A 27,220-nucleotide genomic window follows, 5' to 3' on the forward strand; every position below is an offset into this window, starting at 1 on the left:
ATTGGACATTTTTGTGGGGTGCCTGCGATGTGTAAGGATCAAACAGCCTCACTGGCTTGTCCATTTCCTTAGGCATTGTTTTGAGTTTCTGACTTGCACGTAAGAGTGACGCACACCTCTGGGTGTCAGCGTGGCGCTCCACTCCACACACAAACCAGGTGGGGCCCGATCGAATCATCTCCCTCTCCCCATCACCTGCACACACTCAGAGCCTGCCAGCTCTTCCCTTCTAGCCATTCACAATGTGTATCGTGGGCTGTGCTGGCCCATTTGAGAGTCACCTGCAGACATCGCGACCATGTCACCCTCAAGGCTTCAGCAAGCATCTGTCTCTCTCGTCACCACAGTCGGATTGTCACATTCAGTGGCATTAACATTGACAAAGTGCCATTCACTCTCATTGCTCTAATTGTCCCAAAGATGTCTTTGATAGCTGTGTAGGCTTTTTGCTTTTGTTTCTATTTTATTTCTAAGATTTATTTAATTATTTGAAAGGCAGAGTTCCAGAGAGGCAGAGAGAGAGAGAAAGGTCTTCCATCTACTGGCTCACTTCCCAAATGGCCACAACAGCTGGAGCTTGGAGCTTCATCCGGGTCTCATGGGGGTGCAGGGGCCCAAGGACTGGAACCATCCTCTGCTGCCTTCCCAGGTGCATCAGCAGGGAGCTGGATCGGAAGTGGAGCAGCCGGGTCTGGGATGCTGGCACTGCAGGCAGCTTCACTCTACGCCATAGCACTGGCCCCCTCGCTTTCGCCGGATTCTGTCCTGGTTGCTCCTCTTGCAGTCCAGCTCTCTGCTGTGGACCGGGAGTGCAGTGGAGGATGGCCCAGGTGCTTGGGCCCTGTACCCGCATGGGAGACCAGGAGGAGGCACCTGGCTCCTGGCTTCGGATCGGTGCAGTACGCCGGCTTCAGCGCTCTGGCCGTAGCGGCCATTTGGGGGGTGAACTAACAGAAAAAAGGAAGACATTTCTCTCTGTTTCTCTCTCTCTAACTCTACCTGTCAAAAAATAAAATAAAATAAATTAAAAAACAAACAAAAATCCAGACTCCAGTGAAGGACTGGGCATTGCATTTTTTTATTTATTTTTTTTTTTTGTCTTATCCTTTCTGCATTCTGAAACGGTTCTCCGAGCCCATGTGTGTCTTTTACAACATTCATGGTTTTGGAGAGCCCAGTGGCTTTGCATGATGTTTTTTGGTTGGGATTTGCCTGACTGTGTGCCCTGGTTAGACTCCATGTAAACCCTTCTGGAGAAGAACCTTGGGAGAGAGGTGTGTCCTTTCCCCTGTGTGGCGTCAGGAGGCACCTGCAGGGCATTTCTGAACCAAGCCCCGAGGTCTTCCTGCAGGAAGGGGCATTTTTCTTTGCCCGTCTTCTCAGCTACTGCCCTGTGTGAATCTCTTCAGCAAGATGCTGGCAGGAGGGACTGGCTAAGTGTCCTTGTTCAGGTTTTAGTTCAATGCTGTTAGTTTCCCTCTCCCCAGCATCTTCATCTGTGATTTCTTTTTTATCACCTGGAATAATTGTTCCCCTTTGGGAATATAGGTCTTAAGTTTTCATGTAACTTGGTGGGAAAATAGGATGAGATTTACGAAACGTGAGTCAGGGACCGCGTTTCTTGCCACTCCTATGTGAGATTTTCACCCTCGCGTGCGCATGGCGCCCTCCTGCCCAGCCAGATGTCTCCTGAAAACTCCGACCGCTCCCTCCCCGGACTCTCCCTGTACAAGTCTCCTCTCTCCTTTCCCACGTGGGTGGAGATTTCTGTCTGTGGGCGGAGCACAGAGCACAGCGTCTGCCTTGTGTGCTGTACACCCACCATGCATACTGCCTGAGTGAGTAAGGGCACCGGGGGCCAAGCGCATTGTTTCGTGTCCACAGGCAGACTCAGGGCAGGTACTGATCCTTGGGCACATCCGTGGGGTTGGGCCGGCGTAGTTGTTTGACCTTGGCTCACCTTCTACAAGACACGATTCACCATCTCCAGATCCAGTAAGTGTGACGCTAAGAGGGCCAAGACACACTCGTGACCTGGTATCCTGGTTCCGCCAGATGGTGACCCTGGAACCTGAGCTTCTTCCAGGTCTCCCATGTGGTTGCAGGGGCCCAAGGACTTGGGCCACCTTCTACGGCTTTTCCAGGCCATAGCAGAGAGCTGGATTGGAAGTGGAGAAGCCAGGACTCGAACCAGCGCCCGTATGGGATGCCGGCGCTGCAGGCGGGGGCTTTAACCCACTGCACCACAGTGCCAGCCTCGGCACCCTTTCCTTCTCTTCCTTCTCTCAGCCAAGGAGCCCCTTTGCTACTTCCATCCTTCTGCCTGGCTTTGCCTGCTGCTCCCGGAGGTGGACTCCCTTTATCACCGATCGGGGGGCAGAATTTGTGGTGTCCTGGGGCCATTCAGGGCGCACCTTTCCCTGTCGCTTATCGCACTTGGACATCAAGGCCCAGGGTCTGTCTTTGTTTAATAAAAACAAGGAGATCAAGGCAGCGGGCTTTGTACAGGGAGAGACTGGATGTGGAATGCGCAGGCAGCCATATCCTTGGCCTTTGCGGAGCGCATGGCCACGGCCGCTCCCATCTGGGGACACACGGGGACCTCGGCACAAGACAGCAGCTTTCCCAGTGTTCCCCACGGAGAAGGCAGAGTCACTGTGGGTGCTGTCTTGGGAACCTGGGCCATGATAGGATTTTCGGAGAGCTGGCCATTCCCCCCGGGGAAAGTCTCTCAGCCTTTCCAGTTAAGGGACTCCCCCGCCACCTGCATTTGGGGAGAACAGCACGTGTCTTACCTGGCTCTGGCCGTGGAGAGAGGTAACTGGATGTGAAATGAGGGGCAGGCGGTAGGGATCGAATAGCAGTAGTGAAGATGACCTCTAGCCGCTGCCACCTGTTGAGCAGCTGTGCTGGGCTGCTTACAGCAACCCCAGCTCGGGCGCTGGCTCTCAGCTTGCACAGGGGAGGACTGTGTCCGCGGCTGAGCCGCGCAGAGGGAGTGGTAGGGAGAAGTCGGGCCAAAGGCGGGCTGCCTGACTCAAGAGCCGAGTTTCCTGCGTGGCCGATTGCTTCCCCGTGCCCGTCCAAGTCGGTGAAGTTCATGTGCGTCGTGCTTCCTGGACCGAGGGTCCGGGCCTGGGCTCTTGAGGCTTCTACCCACTTTGTCCTTGGGCTCCTGGGATGGAATTCCTTTCACAGGATGCCAAGAGCACCCTCAGTGCCTCGCTCAGGCTGGGCCTATCCCGATGGCTCCTTTATCTCTCCTGGAAGCTCCTTTGGCACCTGTTACGGCTTCTTGGCGATAGCATCAGGAGGCACCACGGGGCCAGCGGATGGCCACAGAGGAAGGAGATGGAAGCTGACTCTAGGGGAGAATGCAGCTGGATTTGCAGTTGGAACCTCGCCACATGCGCCACACGCCGGGGTGACCTGGACAGCACATTTAACTCGTTCATTTCCTCTTTTTTTTTGATGTATGAAGGGAGTACAGTGCTTCGCCCACCGGGTTTGAGGGTCTCTGATACTGCGTATGGGGAAGCACGCTCAGGATGCAAAGCGCTATACAGCTAGGAGCTATCTATAATCATGCAAGCATTATTTCCCAGAAGGCAGAACCATCAGCGGGGCCTGCCCTGACAAAGATTGGAGGCCAGAGAGTGACTTTCACTTGACCTCGGAACAAATAAATAGATAATGGGCTTGCTGCATATTCAGAGGCCTCTTTGTTCTTGCTTGAGCTAACCCCAGGGCCTTTGCATAGCTGCTTGAACACTCTTCCCCAGGTATCCACTCGGCTGGCCCTCTCAATTCAGTTTCTGTTTAAGGATCTCTGTATCAGATAGACTTTGTCTAACTACCCTATTTCAAATACAACCCCCCCCCACCTCTCCACTCCCTATTTTTTTTAAGACTTATTTATTTATTTGGAAGTCATAATCATACACAGAGAGGAAGAGACACAGAGAGAGAGGTCTTTCATCCACTGATTCACTCCCCAAATGGCCACAACAGCCAGGGCTGGGCCAGGACAAAGCCAGGAGTCAGGAGCTTCTTCCAGATCTCCCATATGGGTGCAGGGGCCCAAGTACTTGGCCATCTTCTGTTGCCTTCCCAGACGCATTTGTAGGAAGCTGGATCGAAGTGGAGGAGCTGGGTCTCGAACCGGTGTCCATATGGTATGGCGGCGTTGCAGGCGGCGGCTTTACCTAGTGCTAGGTCACAGCGCCAGCCCCACCCTATGGCTCCTTGCTTTGACATACACTGCTCCCTGTGACTCCTCTGATGCTCCCCCGGGGGGAAGGGGCTGTGTTTGGGGCTCTGCTCAGTCTTTGTCCAGTGCAGAGACAAAGGAGACAAAGGAGCCAATTTACTGCTCCCAAGACATCAGCACAAAACAGGCAGGGCCAGTTTTGCAGATTGGGCAGGGCTGCTCGCTGCACTTCCCTCAGGCCAGCCCCTCCTCTGGGCTGTGTTTGGATAACCGAAGCTGCTTCTCCCAGGCGTTGGCCCCGCGCTTGGCTCTGGAGGACCGGGAGACGTCTCTGACCTCTGCGGTCCTCCAGACCCACGCTAAGTCAGTCACCCCCTTAGTAAGCAGCCGTGTCTTCCCCTCCCAGGGGATCCCCTCCCCCCGCAGCTACCAATCCCAACAATATTTATCAATTTTCTGCTGTCGGCTCGGCTCTGCTCGCAGCAGTGGACGGTTTAGACGTCTAAGTGTGTCTTCTCCCTCAGCGGTATGGCTGAGCGGATAAAGGGGGAGGTCCAGATGACAGGAGTCTGGGCTCAAACTCTGCTGTTACTGCTCACTGGCCATGAGATTTGCACAAGTCCCTTCCACTCCCCATGCCTCAGTTTCTTTACCTGTAAAATGGGACTAATAACAGACTACTGCACAGGGCACAGTGCATTACGGTAAGCGCTTGGGACCACATGGCGGCCACCAGGGGAGCACGCTGAATCCTCTCGGAAGGAGAGGCGAAGCATTGGGGGGAAGTGAAGGCGCAGCACGTGCTGGCTGACTCACGTGTGCACACCCCGCAGTAGCAGAGGGATCAGGTGCAGTGGAGTCAGACCGGCCCGCATGGGAATGTCCATCCTGTTTTGCTGCCTGGGAGGCCTGGAGCAAGTGACTTGGCTGCCCCAAACCCCAGCTCCTGCTTGGCAGAACACAGAGTGGACGCTGTCTTATCTGGGTAATTGCGAAGAGGTAATGAGATGTGGGTTTGCTTCCCTTTCCATGCCTATGGCGGTTGGGAAATGCTGATGAGAAGGCAAAGATGTCGCAAGGGAGCTGGGAAACCGGAATGAGATCAGGGGCTCCATCGGAAAGACTCCTGGTGCAGTGGGCTAAAAGGATCAAACGGGCCAAAGAAAATTAGCTCTATCAAAACAGGAAAGAACTCCAAGGACCACGGCTTAGTCCAGGAACGGGCTGACCTCTACATGACAAAGACGTTGTAGACTCCTAGGAACCCACCTTCAGGGTTGGCTCGGGTCGCCCCTGCATCTGACCGCCGGCCTCTGGTTGATGCACCTTGTCCATTTCTTCTCTCCATGACTTGGCGAGGGCTGGACTTGAATGATTATCTACCAAGCAAAGTCCTTTGCAGTCACGATAATAGGCCCTTATTCAGCCAAATCAATACCAGTAGCCGTTTAAGGAAAAACCAAGAAAGAAGGCCCGGTGGGAGAAGTTCAGTCGTGTGGTGTTTGCTGTCTCTACCACAGCTTGCAGTGAGAGACAGCAGAGAGACAGGAGAGATCTCTCATCTGCTGGTTCACTCTTCCCATGCCTCAACAGCCAGAGCTGGACCAAGCTGAAGCTAGTAGCTGCAAACTCGATCCAGATCTCCTACCCGGGTGGCGGGGCCACGTGTCCGAAGCCATCACTGGCTGCCTCCCAGGGGAGGAGGGAGACTCAGACCATGCCCTCTGATCCGGGGTGCGGGTGTCCCGTGGGGGTCTTCACTTCCATGCCCAGCACTTACCCCATGGCTTATTCTTGGTGAGAAGCCTGGGGGTGGCAGGATCAGGGGACGGGGCAGGCAGCTGCTTTAGGACGTTTACACAGGGCCAGGCCTGGGGCAGGAGAGCAAGGTGCCTGGGACACGAGTCCAGGCAGGCTCTTGGCCCTGGGACCTGTCACCCCAGTCCTGGCCTCTCTCCAAGGGCCCGTCCAGCTTCTGGTGCAGTGCGTGCAAATGAGGGCTGGGGTCTTTGGAGTCATCAGGAGGAAAAGCTTCACTTCCACACAGTGTCCTTGCGCTCAATGTCAGCAACTGTCCCCTCCAGAGCCTTCGCATTTTGTTGCAGTTTACCAGATGGCAAATCTTAATGTTTTCTTGGAAAAGATTCATTTTATTTATTTGTCTGGCAGAGAGAGAGAGAGAGGGAGAGGGAGAGGGAGAGGGAGAGGGAGAGGGAAAGGGAGAAGGGGAGAGAGAGAGAGAGAGAGAGAGAGAGAGAGAGAGAGAGAGATCTCCCATCCACTGGTTCAGTTCACTCTCCCAAATTGCTGCAATGGCTGGGGCTGGGCCAAGCCAAAACCAGGAGCCTGGAGCACCGTCTGGGTCTCCCATGTTGGGTAGCAGAGGCCCCAGCGCTTGGGCCGTCCTCTGCTGCCCTCCTGGACACATTAACAGGGACCTAGATCAGAGTAGACTAGCCAGGACTCCGACATGGGACGCCAGTGCTGCGAGGGGTGGCTTCACCCACAATGCCAGCCCCAACTCTAAATTTTTTGGAGGTAGATTTGATTTTCAGAAATAGACAGAAACCATCCATGGTTAAGTTGGCGGATGAAAATAGAGCAGACTAAAATACATTCTCTCTCTCTCACACACACACACACACATAGAAAGAGCAGACTGGTGGAAAGGAAATGTTTACCTGTGTCTCGTGTCTCGGGAATGGCCTCCAAGGCCATCTTGAAAGAGAAGTTCCAGGATGTGTTTGGAGCTAGAGCAGCACTTTCCGAAGTGGAGCGTACTCTCTACTCGTTCTGTTAGGAAACTTTTGGAGTGTTCACCCTAAGTCACCCTCTCACTCCCTCGTCAAACGGTGCGATTGCGTGACAGTAAATAGAAACCATCAGCTTACAGCCTTTTCTGAAAGGCGGGAAGTCTGGAAGGACCACATGAGGAAGGCATATTACAAAATACACACACATTTGCTTTATGATTCCAAGAGTGGACCCTCAAGAGACACGGAGCAGAACCAAGGCATCTTAAGTCCTTTCTTCATCTCCCAAGCACCTCCGCTCCTGCTCAAGTTCCGTTCAAATATTTGGTGTGGGGGGGATCCAAGGACAGAGTCCTTTTGGTCGGTCTTCCCCATCAAGGCTTTGGCTGAAGGCCTCTGACGGCCCCGCACACAGCAGGGGAGAGGGTCCCTCCGGTATTTCCACTGCTCATGTGAGCAGTCGGGGCTGGCTCAATGGAGGCCTTGCCTTCCAGCCCTGGGAGCCTCCTACGAGCAACCCCATAATGCGCTGGTTGGCTTCTGCTGTGGTTGTGGAGCCTGGGCCTAAGGTTGAGAGTAAAAGAACTGGGCAAGCACTGTGGCACGGCAGGTGAAAGCCCTGGCCTGAAGCGCCAGCATCCCGTATGGATGCCGGTTCTAGTCCCGGCTGTACCTCTTCTGATCCGGCTCTCTGCTTTGGCCTGGGAAGGCAGTAGAGGATGGCCCAAGTCCTTGGGCCTCTGCACCCACATGGGAGACCCAGAAGAGGCTCCTGGCTCCTGGTTTCAGATTGGCACAGCTCCGGCCATTGCGGCCATCTGGGGAGTGAACCAGCGGATGGAAGACTTCTCTCACTGTCTCTACCTCTCTCTGTAACTCTTTCAAATAAATAAAAATGTATCTTTAAAGAGAGAGAGAGAGTAAAAGAACTGAGCCCCGGTTGACACCATCCTGATCCAGCGCTGGCCTCTGGATTCCCACTTACCTACTTACAAGTCCTGGCCCCTGCGGGTTTCCAAGGAAACAAAGAAACCAGCAGCTTCAGCTGTCAATCATCCCTTCGGGGTGCAGCCTCTAGGCCTCCTTGAGTGACTTGCCCTCTGTGTGGAAGTAGCTCCAGCAGTGTTTCTCAATCTCTCCGGTTTCCAGGAAACCATTTTGTGCAAATTTTCAAAGAAGTGCAGGCTTCTCAACCCTCTTATTAGTCTATAAATTGGAGCCTTGAGCACATTTTTTTACACTCCCTGGTAATTAATTGCTTGATAGTAGAGCTATTGCGAATTGTTTTATGGTGTTGCAAGTATGTGTGCTGGCTTGGAATTGGTTGTCAGCCAGGATCAAAAGAATCCTGTGCCTTCAGGATTCTGAGCTGAGGAATTCGGCTGGGATTGAGAGGGTGATAGGAGGAAGGGCCAAAGGTTTATGCTGGGAAGGGAACACAGCCTCTGTGGACCTACGATGGGCCACACTGGCTCACCCAGAGCCCTTCTCTGTGTTGTTCTGTTTCATCCTCTGTAGACCAGGAAGCAGAGACCTGGATGGGATTAAAAAAAAAAAATGCAGAGCCGAGGTTCGAACCCAAAGTCCAGCTGAGGCTGAGAAATGCAGGGGAGGCGGAGGAGGGAGGAAGTGGGCAGTGGGAGTGGACGGAAGTGGGCAGTGGGAGTGTCACCTGGCTGCCAGCATCCTGCGGGGCGGGAGCCAGGAGCCGGGGAGGAGGGGAGTGAGCTCCTAGATAACTCTCCTTTACTCCCTCCGCCACTCAGGGAGCAGAGGGCCGCTCGGGCAAAGGCCTGAAGCTGCAGAGGCAGAGGGAAGGAACTGGTTAACACGTGCTTTGCCCTGAAAACCCATTTCCCAGCCTGGATCAGAGGGACGCAGCCAACCTCTAACCCTTGACCTCTGGTAGATTAGCGGACTCCCCATCCCAGCAGCCCCACTTGCTAGCCGCGTGACTTTGGACAGGTTACCTGACCACGCTGGGCCTTCATCTCCCCCTCTGTCAAAGGGGGTAATAATCAGAACAGCTACCTGCAAGCGGCGAGAACAGACTCACTGGGCACGAGTTGAATTCTGTGGCCTACATTCCAAAGTGACTCCTGGGCCGCCTTCCGTATGAACTCCAGGCTCAGCCCCCTACACTCTTACTGCTGTGCCAGCATGGAATTGGGCAGTGCACACCGTGCAGGGGGAGGCGGGAGGGGGCACTGCATGCTGGCTACCCTGCGGCAGTGCCCTTGCCAACGCCATCTCGACACCTCAAGTCCAGACCTTGGTCCCGCCCCCCAATTCTGGGCTTGTGGGATGCAAGAAACGGACCCTCAGCAATATGTCAGGGTGACTTGGTGGAGGAAGACCCCCGCAATGGGCTGTTGGGGCTTAGCCCCTGGTGTGCCTTCCATGACGGCTGCAGGCCTAGCCTGAGCCTGGGGTCCACAGCGACTTTGCTGAGCACGCGCTGTCTGGGCCGCCAGGAGTGGCTACAGTGGGGTTTGCTTTGCTTTCCAACCAAAAGCTTGTCTGGGTTCAGGCTGCAAAGTAGGCCTGCCCTGAGGTGGACCCAGCCGGATCCTGGGCTTCACGTGGAACCCAAGGACTCTGAACTTGGGGTGGACTTGGGGGTGTGTTCAGGCCAGTCCCTACTGGGGCATCCCTGAATCTGATGGCTCAAGGGTCCCTGGCCTGGCTTGTTCATGCCCCTTCCTCTGCCTTGAACACCCTTCTGCCTCCTCCTTGAGCAACCCTGACTCCCCTTCAGGCCTCAGCTTAGGGGCCATTTTCTCCAGGAAGTCCTCCATGACTGCTTCAGGACAGAAAGCTCTTACTGTGTTTCCCGAAGTTTCCTCTGAGTGCCACTGGACAGGCTAATGTACTTATTTAACGATCTGCTTCTCCTCTTGGAGAGCAGAGATGGGATCTATCCTACCCACTCCTGTAGCCCCGGTGTCTGGGGTGTTGGGCCCATGGTGGGTAACCAGTGGTTGAATAAATGAACAAATGAGCTGGGGCAGGACAGGTCTCAGGGACTGAGCAACAGAGAGAGTCTAGAACCCTGAAGGGCAGTGGGGAGAAGAAAGAGGGTGGAGAGGGCCCTGGGCACCTGCTTTCCACAACAGCCACCTTGCTGGACACCCGTGTCTGCCCCCTCCCACTGGTGCTTGTTTTTATGTACTACAAGAGGGGCCAGCGCTGTGGCATATGGGTAAAGCCACGGTCTGCAATGCCAGCATCCCTTATGGGCAATGGTTCAAGTCCTGGCTGCTCCACTTCCAATCCAGCTCTCTGCTAATGGCCTGGGAAAGCAGCAGAAGGTGGCCCAAGTGCTTGGGCCCCTGCACCCATGAAGGAGACCTGGAAGAAGCTCCTGGCTTCAAATTGGCCCAGCCTCAGCCATTGAGGTCATTTGGGGAGTGAACAGTGGATGGAACTTCTCTCTGTCTCTCCCTCTCTCCTGTGCACTATACAGTGCACTCTATGCACTACAGAGCAATTTTAAGGGCTGCTGGAGTGGTTGCTATGTGGGTTGCTATTTGTGCATGCTTGGTCACAAGGCACCAAGACTTCTATCGCAAAAGAAAGACAGCTGGTCTCTAGGCCCTGTATGGAGTGACAATGGGCACAGAATCTCGTGGAGAGCTAAATATTTGAGTGCCATGGGGTGCCGACTCCCTGTCAGGAGGGCCGCAGGGCACCCGTGTCCGGGGAGCTTGAGAGAGGCCTTGCATCTGGAAATCCATGGGTCTTGACTTTAGCTCACACCACCAACAAGATGGACCTCTCCCTGCCCATCTGCCCGACCATCTCCATGTGTCCGACCGATGGGATATTCTTTCCCATGAAAGGCATGAGATTGGCCCGGTTCCTCATGTAATGCCACACACAGACACAGGCCCCAGGTCAGCTGGCGGCCTGCGTTTCCTGGGGATGGGATCACTTCCTGGTCCAGTTAGTTGTGGTTGGCAAAGTGGGGTGCAGGAGGAAGCAGGGGCATAAAATGCACAGCGTGGTCCCCCAAGCAAGCAGGAGCTGAGGTTGCATGGACCCCGGACACATGCTCGGTACAGTCTGCCATGGCAAACCTCTCCAACCCACCTGCCCACTCCAGAGCCTCTCTCGGACTCAGAAGCCAGAGGTAAAGTTCTCTGCTTGCTCCTCGGCCCCACATCATAAACACTGGAGTGCAATATTTATCACCCCCTACAGACCGGGTGTCAAGGTGAAGGCGAAATCATTCTGAATCTCACCCAAGGGCTTTGGAGATCAATGAGCTAATTTATAGGAAATAGTTCCGGCTCCCTGGGAAACAAAGTATGGCATAAATATAGGCTTTTTTCACTGGCTGGACCCTCCTGCCCATAACTCACCCAGTTAATGAAAAACATACTTGGCTGTGTAGACGGTGGGTCTGTGGACGCTGTGATCTGAGTTCAGAATGGGCTGTTTTGACCACTTGTGGACTCAGTGTAAGCATGACGCACACACCTGCCTCTGGTCTGGTTCATCACGGGGCAGGGTATGTGTGTATCATTGGTGGCAGACACCCTGAGCCTGGGATCCACCATTCAGGGGCACATCCAGAGGATGGCTAGGGACCACACTGTCACACCCAAGTCGTCATGGCTTCCAACTGGACTCTAGATCCCAACGGCGAACCCTGATAGCAAGAGTTACCGGAAACGACAGGAAAATGTTCAGGTACCACCACCACCCCCCCCCCAGAATGAGTCCCAACACCACACACGTGCCAGGGAAAGTCCACAGTTCTGTGTAAGTAGTGACGGCATCTCCCTGGCCCATTGACAGAAAAGGAATGACCGCTCGTGGACACCTCCTTTTTTATTTTTATTTTTTAAATCAAGAACTAAGATTCCTGCAAAGAGTGGTTTGGGTACATTCAGATCAGGCCGTGGCTCTGACCGCTCCAGGGAAAACGCTGTCTCAGACCGACAGTTCCTACAATCAATGGCCGACGCTCCTCTTTCTTCCTGTCTCAAACTTCAGCAGCACCGGAGGCCATTCACGACTCCCCCTGGCAACACGTTGTCCACTCAGCCTCCAGGATGCCCATGTCCATCATGCTCTCCATACCTTGCACGAGCCCTGCACTGCCATTTGCATCTACCAGGGTTTGGCAAACCCCAGCCTGCAGACCAAATCCAGCCCATGGTCTGTTTTCCTAGATAAAGCTTCGCCAGGGCTCAGCCGGGCCAGCTGCTTAGTCATCCTTGGCCGTGTGTTTGTGCCATCACGGCGGAGTTGAGAGGTGGTGACAGAGACCCAGTGACCCACAAGGCAGGTGGCCCTATACGCGAAAGCCTGGCCAACCCTTGGCGCCAACTGTGGGGCTCTGTTTCCCCTCCTACCCCACTGGCTGCTGCTTCTAGTCTTCACTTCTTCTCGTCCCCCTGACCTTTGAACCCAGAGTTCTCACGCCCCTCCGTGGGTACCTAGTCTAGGTGAGCACTTGCAAAGCCTTGGGCTTAAAAGCGCCTCCCCTGGACCCCAGGCACCTGTATCCTATTGTTGAGTCCAGACCTCCGCTCGGAGGGCTGGTAGACTCCCCACGCTTCAGATGCCTGAAACCCCTCTCCTGGCTTCTCTGCGCACCTGCTCCTCCTGCGGCCATTCTCACTTCCATCTGTGGCAACTCACGCCTTCCAGGGGCTCACCTGGTTCCACTGGCATCATCCGCAACTCCTCCCTCATACTCACTTCCAATCCAGCAAATCCTGTGCCTCCTGCCATCAAAATCCACCCCCATACCATTCACGTCCCAGTCCTCCCACTCCTCCCACACCAAAACAGGCAGCATCTCCGGCCTGGGTTCTCGTGGGAGCGTCTCACTGACCGGTCTCTGCTTTCCTGTGCTTTCCTTCATCAGCATCTACTTGTAACAAAGACATCCTCACCTTTTCCTTGGCCTCCCAGCTGACCCAGGGCAAAGTCAGATGGTCCCTTCTGCCTCCGCCTGGTCTCCTTTGTCACCCTACCCAGCTCATTCAGCTCTGCCCACGTTGGTCATCTTGTTTCCAGAGGCTACGGGTTTATTCCTGCCCCAGGACATTTGCTTCTGCCAGGAACCCTCTTCACCCAGACGTCCCCTTGTGACCCCTTCTCTGACCCCCCAAATAAAACAGCAGCCTCCTTCTGCCTCCCCCGACCTGTTCTCGTCCCCCTCGGACAGAGCCTGCCTGGATTTGTGCGTGTATGTATGGTTCACCCTATCTTCCCAGGGAGAAGCTCCAGGAAGCCGGACCATGGTCTCATTCACTCTACATACATATCGTATCAGATAGGGCTTGCGCTGTAATAGCTGCTCCATCAATCAATAGTCCTCTCCTTTGAATTCTGGGAACGCCGTTGTACAGGAGAGAACTCAGCCTGGGAGTGGCTAAGGTGCTTGCACAAGGTCAATGAGGGTGCAGGTGAGGCGGATCTGGAATTTGGACCTGGGGCCATCTGACTCCGAATCCGGCGCTCATTCACCACCTCGTGCTCTACAAGTGCTGATAGCGGCCCTGAGGATTGCACGGTGGAAGGTATTTGCTCTTGGGCTGTCCAAGATTATCAGGTCCATTAACAGCTCATCAGGCAGCTATGCTATTCTGTCCTACTGCTCCCACTGTCCTGCAGGGACTGGATATGTGTGTGTGAGTGTTCTCTAAATGCATCTGCCAGTGTGTCAAGTGGAACTCTCTTTGGTTTGTCCTAAAGCCACATTTCCATCGACTTACACTGTCGCGAGCTGGTTCCCATCTCCCGTGACCTTCGCTGGTTGCCCTGGGACTCAGCAGTTTCTTGTGGGCCACCAAATGTCTTTACCTTTTTGCTAATGAGCTCAAAAAAAGTGCTTAAGTGGAGCAGAACAGTTTCTGGTTAGAGAAAGCTGTTGCGTGGGGCCTGTGTTTGCGCACAGCGGGCTAAGCTGCCATCTTCGATGCTGGCATCCCATATGAATGCTCGTTTGCATCCCAGCTGCTCCACTTCCCGTCCAGCTCCCTGCTAAGGTGCCTGGGAAAGCAGCTGAAGACGGCCCAAGTGCTTGGGTTCCTGCCACCCATGTAGGGAAAACAGGATGGAGTTCCCGGCTCCTGGCTTCAGCCTGGCCCAGCCCTGGCCATTGAGAACATTTAGGGAGTGAACCAGCAAATGGAAGCTCGCTCTCTCTGTCTCTGTCTCTCTCTCTCCGTAACTCTGCCCTTCAAATAAATAAATAATAAATCTTTTAAAAAAAGAAAAGCAAGCAAGCTGTGGTATACTTGAACCATTCTTTGTGGGAAACAATTGCAAATTGTCTTTATTATTAAATGTAAGGCCAGATCATACACAGCGGGGTCTTTCTCCATGCAGCCTAAAAGGAGGGGACTGGGACACCCACAGGGTGGGAGAGGGCGCACGTGCTGGGGCGCCAGCACCCAGGCCCCAGCAATCAGGGGAGGCTGGTGTGCTTGGTTCTCTCCTCCGCCTGTGGTCCCTGCACCCTCTGAGGAACACTAATCCCTGCACTGTCACCCCAGGCAATGGCGCCGTCTTCCTAACAGAGCTCTTGAAGACTTGCCAGCTCCACCTCCTCCTAGCCGCAAGGTTTGGGTTCGTTTTTAACCTGCTTGCAGGGTTTTGACTTCTGTGGGGGGGTCGCCGAGACCACAAGGGGCTGTGAAGAGGCAGGTGCATCCTCCACCCCATGCCCTGACCCAAGCTTCCTCCTCTCTCTCTCTCCTTGCTAATGGTTGTTCTGGTTCTGACTTAAGAGACAGAGTGGATAATTTGAAGGCCATCATTGATCGTTATGCCCTCCTTAGAATGTTCCAGGCTCTTTCGTCTCCTCCTGGTTCCCAGCCTCGCTGCTCCTCGCGGCTGCTAGGCCAAGGATGCTGGATGCATTAGCAGGACCTAGTGCTCTGGCACCGCCGTGCCGCCCACCTGCCCGGCCACGCACCTGCCGTGCTCCTCGGGGCAAGGCCCAGCCCCAGGCTCCAGGGGCCAGAGATGGAGTCTGGGGCCCAGCACTGACGTCAAAGAGCTGGCACACAGCCTGGTCCTGGCGTGGCCGTCTTGCTGCTGAGGTGGTAGGTGTTATGAAATTACTGAGCTTTCCAATGGAAAATTAGCAGGCAGAGGAGAAGGCAGCCCCCCAGAGAGGCCTCCGGGGTGGGGGGCAGTGTTTGCACAACCAACAGGATCAACGCTTCTGCTTGCTGGGAAGCGTGCAGCTACACAGCAGGTGCTTGCGCTGGGTGCTCATGGCCTCACCGCTGTTCACAGTGTCTCCTTCCCCTCCTCATACTGGAGACCAGAACCCACCGTTCTCTCTCTCTCTCTCTTTTTAAAGATTTATTTTATTTATTTGAAAGAGAGTTACAGAGAGAGAGGTCTTCCATCCGCTGGTTCACTCCCCAGATGGCCCCAACAGCTGGAGCTGTGCCGATCCGAAGCCAGGAGCCAGGAGCTTCTTTTGGGTCTCCCACGCAGGTACAGGGCCCCAAGGACTTGGGCCATCTTCTACTGCTTTCCCAGGCCACAGCAGAGAGCTGGATCAGAAGGGGAACAGCCGGGACTTGAACTGGTGCCCATATGGGATGCCGGCGCTTCAGGTCAGGGCGTTAACCCACTGAGCCATAGCACTGTCCCCCCCCCCCCCCCCCCCCCGTTCTCTTGATCAATGACTCCACACAGGAGTCCTGTTTGTACCTTCAGGTCTTTTTAAAGATTTATTTTTTAAAAAAATATTTTTAAAAAGATTTATTTGAAAGGTAGAGTTTGAGACAGACAGACAAACAGACAGATATTCCAACTGCTGATTCACCCCCCAGATGACTGTAACTGACTGAAGCCAGAAGCCTGGAACGCCATCCAGGTCTCCCAAGTGTGTGCAAGGGCCCAGGCATTTGAGCCATCCTCTGCTGCTTTCCCAGGTGCGTTAGCAGGGAGCTGGATTGGAACTGGAGCAGCCGGGACTTGGACCAGTGCTCACATGGGATGCCTGTGCCACAGACAGTGGCTTTACCTGCTGTGCTACAATGGCAGCCCCTAAAAGATTTATTTTTATTATATTTGAGAGGGGGGGAGAGAGAGAGAGAGAGAGAGAGAGAGAGGTCTTCCATCTGCTGGTTCATTCCCCAAATGGCCACAATGGCCGGGGCTGGCCAGGCTGAAGCCGAGCGCCAGCAACACGATCCTGGTCTCCCTTGTGAGTGGCAGGGTCCCAGATTCTTGGGCCATCCTCTGCTGCCTTCTCAGGTGCATTACCAAGGACTGGATCGGAAGTGGAGCAGCTGAGACTCAAACTGGCGCTCGGATCTGGGATGCTGGCTTTGTAGGTGGTGGCCGAGCCTCCTGTGCCAGAACACAGGCCTCACCCGGGCCATCGGTGCTGAGCTATGCAGGGATTTAGGGAACCAGGCTCTGTGGGATACAGTCGGGGCCACTTGGTCGGGGCCACATGGTCGGGGCCACTAGATTGTGCTCAGCGTGCTGCATATGTGACCTCATTCAACCTCCCCCAGAAACCCAGGAGGTGTGGCTCTGTCGCCATGGTACTAATGGAGACATGGAGGCTCAGAGAGGCTATGTCACTTGCCCAGGGTCACACAGCCCAGGCTCTTCCTCACTCCACCCCAGTGTCTACTACTCATTCCCCCGGAGCCCCAGGGTACACCTGGATCGGTTGGCTTACGCTTGCTTGGCTTTCATCTGAGATCCAGGGCCCGTGCTACAAAAGCCCAGAGAGCTCACCTGCGTCTTGGCCCTCTGCGTGAACCCCTTCCAGCAAGTCCCTCACAGGCCTTACATACTGCATGCTGACCTCAGTCGCCCGCTTTCTGTGTGGCCCTCCTCGGCGTTCCTCTTTCTGCCAGGGTCCCACTACCGCCCAGGCTGAGGGACCTAACACCAGGAGCTTTAGCTCCCGTCCTTGCACTTCCCGCCCCAAGCCTACTGTCCTCATCTGTGCAATGGGCCAACATGCAGTTTCTGTGTAGACAGCCTTAGAAGATTCCATAAAGAAACGTCCATGGAGTGCCAGGTACTGCACCCACAAGGTCGGCCACGGGAAATTGGGGTCCCCAGCCACAGCGCTTCACGCCTGTATGGGGTAGCAAACCCTAGCAGGTGGCTGCTGTCACGTTCCACTTTTACTGTTCAGAGAACCACACAAAGAGCCAAGCAACCTGCCCAGGACTCCACAGCTAAGGCCCGGGCAGCGGTCCTGGGAGTTTGTGTGCTGGTGTGCTGGCCTTTGATGCAGGCTTTTTCTATACCTGCCCCTAAATTGTGTTTTTCCAGCACGTGTGCAAGCCACAAAAACCTTCTGTCCAAATGACCTCTAGTGAGGAAATCCAGAGTGGAAACAGGCACGCAGGGGCAGAAGGAGCCAGCAGGGGCTGCTGTGCCCCCCCCCTTCCTCTCCCTCCCCTCCCACCCAGGGCATCCGGAGCCAGGAGGGGCTCCACAGGGCACGCAGGCTGGAAAACAGAGCAGCAACATCACCTGAGTGATAACCCGCTCAGCTTTGGAATTCGGGGTAGAGACACGTGGTTTCTTGCTGACTTCAGGAGCTTATCTCTCCTCCCTGGTAATAAATACACACAGAGCAGCATCCTCTGCCCCCTCCAGCTCCCCCACTTCCTGGTGGAGCCTCAGGGCTGCTGATAATCTCTTCTTTTCTCCCAAACTCTCCCTGCCTTCTGGCCATCCTCACCCCAGCTCCGCCCCCATGTGCCCTGACAGGTGGAGACAGTGTGGCATCTGGATCCTGTGATCCACGGTGGGGGGTGGGGCAAGGCTGGCTCTAAGCCGGGCTCATCAGCCCTCTGCCCCATTGCGAGCCTTGTCATCCATCTCAGGAGCTCTGTTGACAACTGCCCCAGCAAAGCCATTTTGCAGATGAGAACTTGGATTTTGGTAACGACACTGCATGGAGAGCCACTGGCACCCCACCCCACCCCCCACATACACCAGAAGCCCCAGAGGAGGGGGAGTCCCTGCTCTGGCCTATGGCAGTCCTGCAGGGAGGGGCTGCAGGGGTGTGTGTCTCAGCGACTGGACAGTTCGGCAGCCAGGGAAGGGATTTAGGAATGAGGGAGAAGCTGGTGGAATTGTACTTGCCATAGTAATGATCGTGGGAGCGGACTTCAAACATTTGTGGGAAATTGGAATGAAAAGATGGATTTGGGGTGGGATTTTGGCACAGTGGTTAGGATGACACGTGGGATGTCCTTATCCTTTATCCAAGTGCCTGGTTCCACTTCCTGTTCCAGTTTCCTGATGATGATCCTGGAAGCAGCAGGCGGTGGCTCGAGTACTTGGGTCCCTGCCACCCATGTGAGTGATCAGGATGGAGTTCCTAGCTCTGGTCTTGGCTTGGCATCTGGGGAGTAGATCAGTAAGAAGATCTCTCTCTCTCTCTCTCTTTCATGCTCTCTCTGTTTATAACACACGTTTTCTATGAATTCTTATGTGAGTGCTGCTGGTTCAAGTCCTGGCTGCTCCACTTCTGATCCACCTCCCTGCTACTGCACCTGGGAAGGCAGAGGAAGATGGCCCACGTGCTTGGGTCCCTGCCACCCAAGTGGCAAACCAGACATTTGGGGAGTGAGCCAGCGGATGGAGGATCTCTCGCTCTCTTCTTTCTCCCTTCCCTCTGTAACTCTACCTTTCAAATAAATACAATAAAATCTATTTTTAAAAAACCCAAATTCCTCAAGATCTCCTCATGGAAGATCCACAGAGCTGTTGGGAAATGACAGAGGGTGGGGGTGCTCGTTGAGTCATGGTGCACGCCCCAGTTCAGTGTGGGGTCGCCGGGGTGTGATCTGAGTTGCGTGGGGCAGCAATGGAGAGGAAAGTGACGGTGACGCATCCCCACGTGTAATCAATGGGACACAGGAGCAGCTGGGTCCCAGAGCACAAACCAGGAAGAAGCGAGCTGGGCCGTCTGCTCAGCCAGCTTTTCCAAAAATCTGGAGACAGGAGCGCCTCTGTCATTCATTCCTGAACCTGGGAGCGTTTTACTTTATTTTTCAAATTTATTTATTCGAAAGACAGAGTTACAGAGATAGAGGGAACGGCAGAAACAGAGAGAGAGAGGTCCTCCATGCTCTGGTTCACTCCCCAGATGACACGCTGCCAGGCCTGGGTTAGGCTGAAGCCAGGTGCCCCTGCTGCCCCTTGGTCTCCCCGAGTGGATGGCAGGCACTCAAGCTATTGGGCCGTTTTATTTTATTTTTTGACAGGCAGAGTTAGTGAGTGAAAGAGAGACAGAGAAAAAGGACTTCCTTCCATTGGTTCACCCCCAAAATGGCTGCCACGGCCAGCATTCTGCACTGATCCAAAGCCAGGAGCCAGGTGCCAGGTGCTTCCTCCTGGTCTCCCATGCGGGTGCAGGGCCCAAGCACTTGGGCCATCCTCCACTGCCTTCCTGGGCCACAGCAGAGAGCTGGACTGGAAGAGGGGCAACCGGGACAGAATCTGGCGTCCCAACCGGGACTAGCACCCGGGATGCCGGCTCCACAGGCGGAAGATTAGCCGAGTGAGCCACGGTGCCGGCCCTGGGCTGTTTTCTTTCCCAGGCCCATTAGCAGGAAGCTGGATGGGAAACAGAGCAGCCAGGACTGGAACCAGCGCTCTGACATGGGATGCAGGCGTCCCGAGCGGCAGCCCGCCCCTCGGCGGAGCCGCAACCCCGGCCCGCGGAAGACTTTTTAAATGCTCTCACGCTCAGGTCACTTCAGATTCCGGTTGCATGGGTTGGAAGTGGCCTCTCGCGCGGTCCCCTGGGCAGCCAGAGCTGAGAATCCCTGAGACTCACTGTGGTGGCGTTACCGGGAAACGTGTTGCCAGTGCAGGTTCTCAGGCCCCACGAAACCCACAGAACCCCAATCCGTGTCCCAGGTGCTTCAAACTTCAGAGCCCGCCCTGTTACCTGGGGAGCTTGGTACAGGGCGGATTCTCACTCACACTGGGGAGTTCCTGCTGGGAATTCTGGGGTTCAGCAGTGTGCTAACAAGAAACATTTCTCCAGGGATACAGAGCTTGCCAGACACTGGAAGTGACCTTGCTTTTTTTTTTTTTTTTTTTTTTGCCTGTTTGTTTGCCTAAATTGCACCCTCGTCCTGCCTGCAAAGCCAGCTCAGCCCCACCCGTGTGGGTCTGTTCTACAAACCGGAGATGGAGGCTCAGCGAGGGAAAGCCCCCAGCGGACAGGTGGACTTGGAACTCCAGCTCCTACAGTCTGCATGGATCAGGGTCACGAGCCTCCCAGGGCTGCGTGACATGTGAACGGCAGCTTGCCACACTCTGGGGGAGAAGATGATTAGCTGGTGGCTTGCGGGAGGCGGGGAAGGTGGTTCCACCGTGGCTCCATCATGCAATCTTCCGGGAAGCCTTAAAAAAAAAAAAAAACACCCAAAACCTATGTCCCAGTCCTAGGAATTCTATTTGACACATCTCGAAGCAGCTGGTGCTTTGAGAAGGTTTAAAACCCAGCCGGGTAAGTCAGCTGTGCAGCACAGGCTGGCGAGCTGTTTGTCTCCTGCATCCGACGACAGCCGTGCCCTTGGAGTGGCACCGGCCCCTGAGTGTGCACCTTTCTCTTCCCAGGCATAGGAATCGGCCCGTCCTCCCTGGCGGCCTTGCAGTGGGGAAATCATGTTCTTTCAGAGTCCCAGCCTGCATCCTTGTTTCGTGTGGCCAAGATGCAGAAGAAAAAAATACAGGGCACCCCATGGAATGGCTCTTTAAATATAAGAGCAAGTCCTCTTCTAGGATAATTTATGTCCCATTGCAACACGCGGTGCTTCCTCATCCTGGCGATTTATTTGCTGTCTATATCTGAAATTCAAACTTCTCTGGGGGTCCTGTATTTTTATGGGGCAACCCAAATTCTCGTTCCCAGCCACCAGGCCTTCCCAAATGAGGGTTATGTAAGGTGAGCAGGTCTGGCCCTAGTTTGGGGCCTCCAGCTGTGTCAGATGACACTGCCAGAAGGCGTTGGCTTCCAGGTTCCTGTGGCCACATGTCCCAGCTGGACAAGCACAGCGCTCCCCTTGTCCTCCTGGCCGGTTTTCTATGAATGCAGCTCGCGTGAATGCACAAACCGGTTTCTCCCCTTCTCGACACCAGGCAGCGTGCACCAATGACGTAGCCCAGCTAGAAGCTGGGAGCCTGGGATGTGAACAGGGAAAGATATTTTTCCACTAGAACCAAGCAACATGGTTGAAACACACACACACACACATATATGATTTGTGGGAGTGGCATAGATGGCACATTCTGAGAAGGCTGCAGGTGGGTGACCTTGGCTGAGATGTGCAGCTGGCGCTCACACACTAGGCAAACACCTGCTGTGGCCTGATAGGAAATAGGAAGTGCTGAGGGAGGGCAGGTGACAGCAGCCCAAGGTGCAAGGGTGTAAGGGAGCATCAGTTGCTGGATTCATTCGTTCGTTCCAAAATGATTTCTTGTCCGCCTGCTCTGTGCCAGGCTTTGGGGGGGGGGGGGCGGCAGTGACGCACTCCTGCATTCACGTTGCCCCCATTCTGTCGGGGAGACAGCTGAGTGAAGGCAGTTACAATGCAATGTGATGTGAGTGCTTTGATGAGGCTGAGTGTAAGGTGCTAGAGGGACCCCGGAGGGGACTTACCCAGAGGTGAGGGTCAGGAAGGGCTTCCCAGGCGAAGACCTGGGGCACAAGTGGGAATTGGTGGGGTGGAGAGGGCGTAGGGACAGAGAGTACTCCAGGCAGAGGACGCAGCTTCTGCAAAGCTGGGGGAAAGGAGAGCGCATGGAGCCGTCAGCAGACTGCAAGGTGTGAGTGTGTGGCCAGGGCATACGAGACGGGGGACCAGAGAAGCCGGCCGTGAGGATGTTGGGAAGCCTGGAGTTTGGAGCAAAGGAAGGTCTCGTGAGAGAGGGTTTAAGCAGAAGGCTGTGGTTGGATTTGTCGTGGCTGTGGTGTGGACGATGGACTGGGAGGGCAGTCCTGGAGTCAGGGGGACCAAGTTGAAGACGAACACAGGCACCCATGGGAGAGTGAGCGTGGGTATGCTGAAGAGGCTTAGTGGGGAGAGCGTCTTCAGGATTTGGAAAGCCCAGTGGGGTGAGGGAGGTTAACGCCTAGATAGTTCCCGGAGTAGGAGACGCATCTGGCAATGCAGATGATCAGGATAGGAGATGTATTTCCGCCCCCGGCTGCTATCTGGGCTCCAGACTTGACGATCCGGCTTCCTTCTTGACCATCCTCATGGACAAGGAGTAGTCTTTTCAAACTGGATGTGCCTGTGGGGATGGCAAATACTTTGCCTCTACATGCTTATGTTCAGGGGCTGGAGTCCTGCAAATGCAACTGGCAGAAGACAAACAGGAGAAAAGGCATACGATTCTACTTTCTGTTAATATTTTAATTTTGCATGTACTTTTATAGAAAAAGAAATGAAAGCCCAAAGAAGCAGTTAGGCTTAAGAGCGTATATATCATTTTAACAAAGAATGATAAAAGCAAAGGATGAGGGTTTGGGCTTTGGGGGGTATGTTCTGGGAAGGTAAAAAGGGGGTGGGAATGAAAGAAAGTTGAGGGTCATTTCAGTAACAGGGCTCTCTCCTCCTGGAGACAGGAGGAGGGTCACCTTCCCAAGGGAAGTTCTTTGCCCTGCTTCTAGATAGAAAGCGTTGGGGTAGACAGCTTTTCTCAGCTCAGAATAATCCTCACGCCAGACAGCGTGGGTTGCAAGACCACATCTGGACTCCCCCTGCATGCCGACACAGCAGCCTGGCTCTCCCCCTTCCCCCCTCCCCCAACCCTCTCCTCTGTCCTTCTTTCCTCCCCTGTTTCCCTAATTCCAGTTCTGCACCTGTCTTTTAACCTTCAGGGAGTTCACCCCACCCCTCCCCGCCCCGCCTTTCTGCATTCGCCAAAGGGAGTGAATTTCTCTAGGCCATCTTCAAGGCATCTTGCTGCTCTCAAACGGGAAGACTCGGTCCTTTCAGGTGGCAGGTGGTAGCCGTCATGGGGTGGCCTTTCAAATCCAACCCACAGGAGCTTATCCAAGCTCTCCGCATGCTAGCTGTTTAATCTGGGCAAGACGTAGCAGCTCCCTAAGTCTCAGTTCCCCATGAATACAATGGGGAAAATAGCAGTGTCTATTCCAGGGGCCAACATTGTGGCATAGCAGGTTAGGCCACTGCTTATGATGTCACCATCCCACATTGGGGTCCCCACTTGGGTGCCAGATTTTCTGCTCCCAATCCAGCTCCCTGCTAATGCGCCTGGGAAAGCAGTAGAAGATGGCCCAGGTGATTGGGTCCCTGTCACCCATGTCAGAGACCAGGTTGGAGTTCCTGGCTCCTGGATTCAACCTGGCCCAGCCCTAGCTGTTGCAGCCATTTGGGGAGTAAACCAGTAGATAGAAGATCTCTCTCTCTCTCTCCCCGCCTCCTCCCCTTCCACCCCCCACCCTGTTGCTCTACCTTTCAAATAAATCTTTTTATTTTTTAAAGATTCATGTATTTATTTGAAAGTCAAAGTTATATAGAGAGAGGGAGAAGTAGATGATAGAGAAAGAGAGAGAGAGAGAGAGAGAGAGAGAGAGAGAGAGAGAGAATGAATAGATAGGTAGACAGACATCTTTCATTCACTGGTTCACTCCCAGGATGGGCACAATAGCCAAGGCTGGGCCCGGCTGAAGGCAGGAGCTTCTGGATCCCCCATGCTGGCGGCAGGGGCCCAAACACTTGGGCATCTTCCCCTGCTTTTCCCAGGCCATTAGAAAGGAGTTGGATAGGAAGTAGAGCAGCCAGGACTCAACCCAGTGCCCACATGGAAGTGCAGGCAATGCCTTAAACCCACTGTGCCACAGTGCCAGCCCCCAAATAAATGTTTTCGTTTTACAAAAATCTACTTTATGTTGTTGTGAAAAAATCATGTGTTTAGTAGTTCCTGCACATATTAAAATGTCAGAGTACATTAGCTATTAAAACACACTAGAAAGGTATAGTCGTAGCTCTATTACCTCTGCATTAGCAAATGGGGTAGGCAGCCAGGTGAGCCGTCATAATGAGGAACATTTTGTGAGCATTTACAATAGGCCAGGGGTTTTCCTGCATTTCACACAGCTCATTATCCTCTGTGCAATCCCCTGAGGCAGCCACCATAATTATCTCCATTTTGCTTAAAAATTTTATGTATTTATTTCTATTTGTTTGAAAGGCAGAGAGACAGACACAGATCCCCCCATCTGCCGGTTCACTCCCCCAATGCCTAGGGCAGTCGCTGCTGGACCAGGCTGAAGCCAGGGGGCCCAGATCTCCATCCAGGTCTCCCATGTGCTAGGCAGTGACCCAAGGACGTGGGTCATCACCTCCTGCCACCAGAGGTGCACATTAGCAGAAACTGGAATTGGAAGTGGAGCCGAACCTCGAACCCAGGGACTTCAGTATGGGATGTCAGTGTCTTGAGCTATGGCTTAGCCATGGCGCCAACTTGCCCGCCCCATCTCCATTTCCTATTGAGAAACCAGAAGTACAGCACAGCTAAGTAACTTGAGCAAGATCACACCATCAAGGAACAGCAGAGCGCAGCCTAGGGACGGGCAAGTGTGGTTGTGGGGACCGCACCTGCTGGCACTCCATGGCCCATGGGGCAGTGGGAACCCATACCCTCAACACCTTGCTCATTCTCTGCTCACTCCTTCACAAGCCCCAGGCATGGCCTCACCCAGGAAGAAGACTTGACACCCAGGCAGTTCAGGTCCTTCTCTCCACCAAGAGCTCTTGCTCACCCAACTCTGTTTTCCCAAACTCTGTCCCAGGGCCCTGTACTTCTAGAACAGTGACATGTTACTAGTTGTTGCTCGCCCCCTCCAAGGGTTCCGTGGCCAGATGAACATGGCAGTGGCTAGGTGAAGCAAAGCTGAGGTGGTTAGTAAGCTGCAGGACTTCTCAGGGCCATGAGAGCACCCACAGGCCTTGTGAATCTGAGCCAGAAACAGGAAAAACACTTTGCACTGGGGACCCTTTCTCTTCGTTTTCACAGAGTTCCGTGGTCTATACTTTGGGAAACACTGATCTGGGTACCAATGTTGGAAAAAGATAAGAGAGAGGCTGGGTAGGCTGAGGGGGACCAGGAGAATTACAGCCTGCAGTTTGGCCAGAAAAGCCAGAAGTTGGAATACCATTTCTGAGAGAACAGGAAGCTCCCCTAGCTTAGAGGGCATGGATGAAGGCAAACTGAGGCGGGTTTTGTTTGGCCTTCACTGTTTACAAAAGGGGGTGGAAGGCATTTCACACGGACACCTAGTGTCGGAGCATCCGAGAGTGTGGGGCTTGCATTCCTGTGTAAGGATAATTGGCTGCCCTCTTTGCACTGGGCGGATACCCTCAGTTTGCCGCAATCCCCTCTGTACCCTATGTGCCCCATAATTGGCCACTCCTTTCGTTGATGTTGCCTGGAAGTGGCTGGGTTTTGACCGCTGATGATTTTACCTGCCACACATTCCAAGCAGCTTAGACCTGACTGCACCTTGTAAGCTTCTAGAAGCTGAAATAGTGCCCTGCACTCTACCGCCAGGCCTTTGTAACTGGTTAGTTTCTTCTGATGACAGAAATTACTCGTGCTAGCTGTAGAAAGCATGGAAGCACAGAGAAGCCTGGAAAAGGACACGGTGCCACAGGTGACGGCCACAATGCAGAGACGATGACCGCTAGCCTTCCGGCAGGTGCCTGTCCACCTTTTGCTTTGCATCTAGATCATCTACGTTGGCTCAGACCGTTTTTTCAAGTTTGTGTCCTTTTTAGAGGACATTCTTGCATTATGTAGGGGTCAGTTATTAAGTACGATTCTTCGTGCTGTATTGCAAAGCATTAGTTGTCATTTATGTCGGGGGACACATTGCAAGATCCCCAGTGGACACCCGACACCAGATAACAAACCCTACATATACTCTGTCTTTTCCTTGTCATACACACATACACAAATGTAGCACCTCTCCCATCTTAACTAAGTGCTTGTCCTGTGCTCGACTCTAACTTGCAGTTTGAGGTATGACAACAAAGCTAGCCCAGATTCCCTTTTCCTTTCTTTCACAATATCAGAGGTGGAAGATTTGTTGTTACCGTAGATCTTAGCAACCTCAGTATATGATTTTTTTCTTTCCTTATTAAGTCAAGAACTTTCTTTTTTTTTTTTTTTTTTTTTTTCATTTAATGGAAGCACTGTACTGCTGCTCTTTGGCATATCCAAATCGCCAGCAGTGCTATTCTTAAACTTTGGAGCCATTATTAAGGAAATGAAGGGGTACTTGAACAGAAGTCCTGTGCTGCCATGGCACTTGATCTGACAGTGCCTGACGGGAGGGTAGTCTACACAGCCTGGCTATGCTGGACAGAGAGCTGATTCATGTCCCAGGCCAGATGGATCTAGATGATGTGAGATTTCAATGTAGAACTTAGGAATTGTTTATTCCTGGAATTTTACATGTAATAGTTTCAGACCAAAGTTAACCTCAAGTAGCTGAACCCATGAAAAGCAAAACGACTGTAATTGAGTTTCTTAGAGAAACTCGTTAAAATTTGCTTACGCTGTCTCTAGGGTGGTATAGGGCTAGAAAGTTGGACTCCCTATAAAAAAAGGCATTTTTTTCCTCATGAAATGCCTATCTCCAGGTTGCTTTTTATAGTCATAAGGGCACAGTTCTAAAAGTTAAACATTATTGAACAAATCCAACATTATATGGTTCAAAAGTCCTTCCGATCGAAAAGAAACTAATGTTGAAAAACATGTGAAGGGCTTGAATAATGTTATTTTATCAAATGTGAGGAAGGAAAAAGTAACTTTCCTGAATTCCTGTGTGGAATTTCAGATTGTAAGTGGATGTAAAGATCTGTGTCACATAAGGGTGTGAACAGACATTTGACTTCTCACCCACATTCCTGCAATGCTCCTACACCCTTTAAGAGGTCCCTTCATAGCAGGGGCATCAGTTGCGTTTGTGTGTGGCACTTTTTTTAGAATCCTACCATCCTCTATGGCTTCTGATGGTCATCCATGTGGCTCTGCCTTTGAGATCGGATTCTCCTCTACAAACCGCAATGAATGACTGTCCAGTCTCAACATGAGGGTGCCCTGGGATGGGGAACCCTCTGTCTCAGAGCTGTGATGCTGAGCCTTGAAGCAAAGTGTCTTCTGCCCTCCACACAGTTCCCCAATTCTGCTCTTGGAGTCGAAATCTAATTATTTTCCATACGACAGTCTGGTAACTACTGTT

This window comes from Oryctolagus cuniculus, chromosome 2 (assembly GCF_964237555.1).
Source record: "Oryctolagus cuniculus chromosome 2, mOryCun1.1, whole genome shotgun sequence".
NCBI classification, from domain to species: Eukaryota; Metazoa; Chordata; class Mammalia; order Lagomorpha; family Leporidae; genus Oryctolagus; species Oryctolagus cuniculus.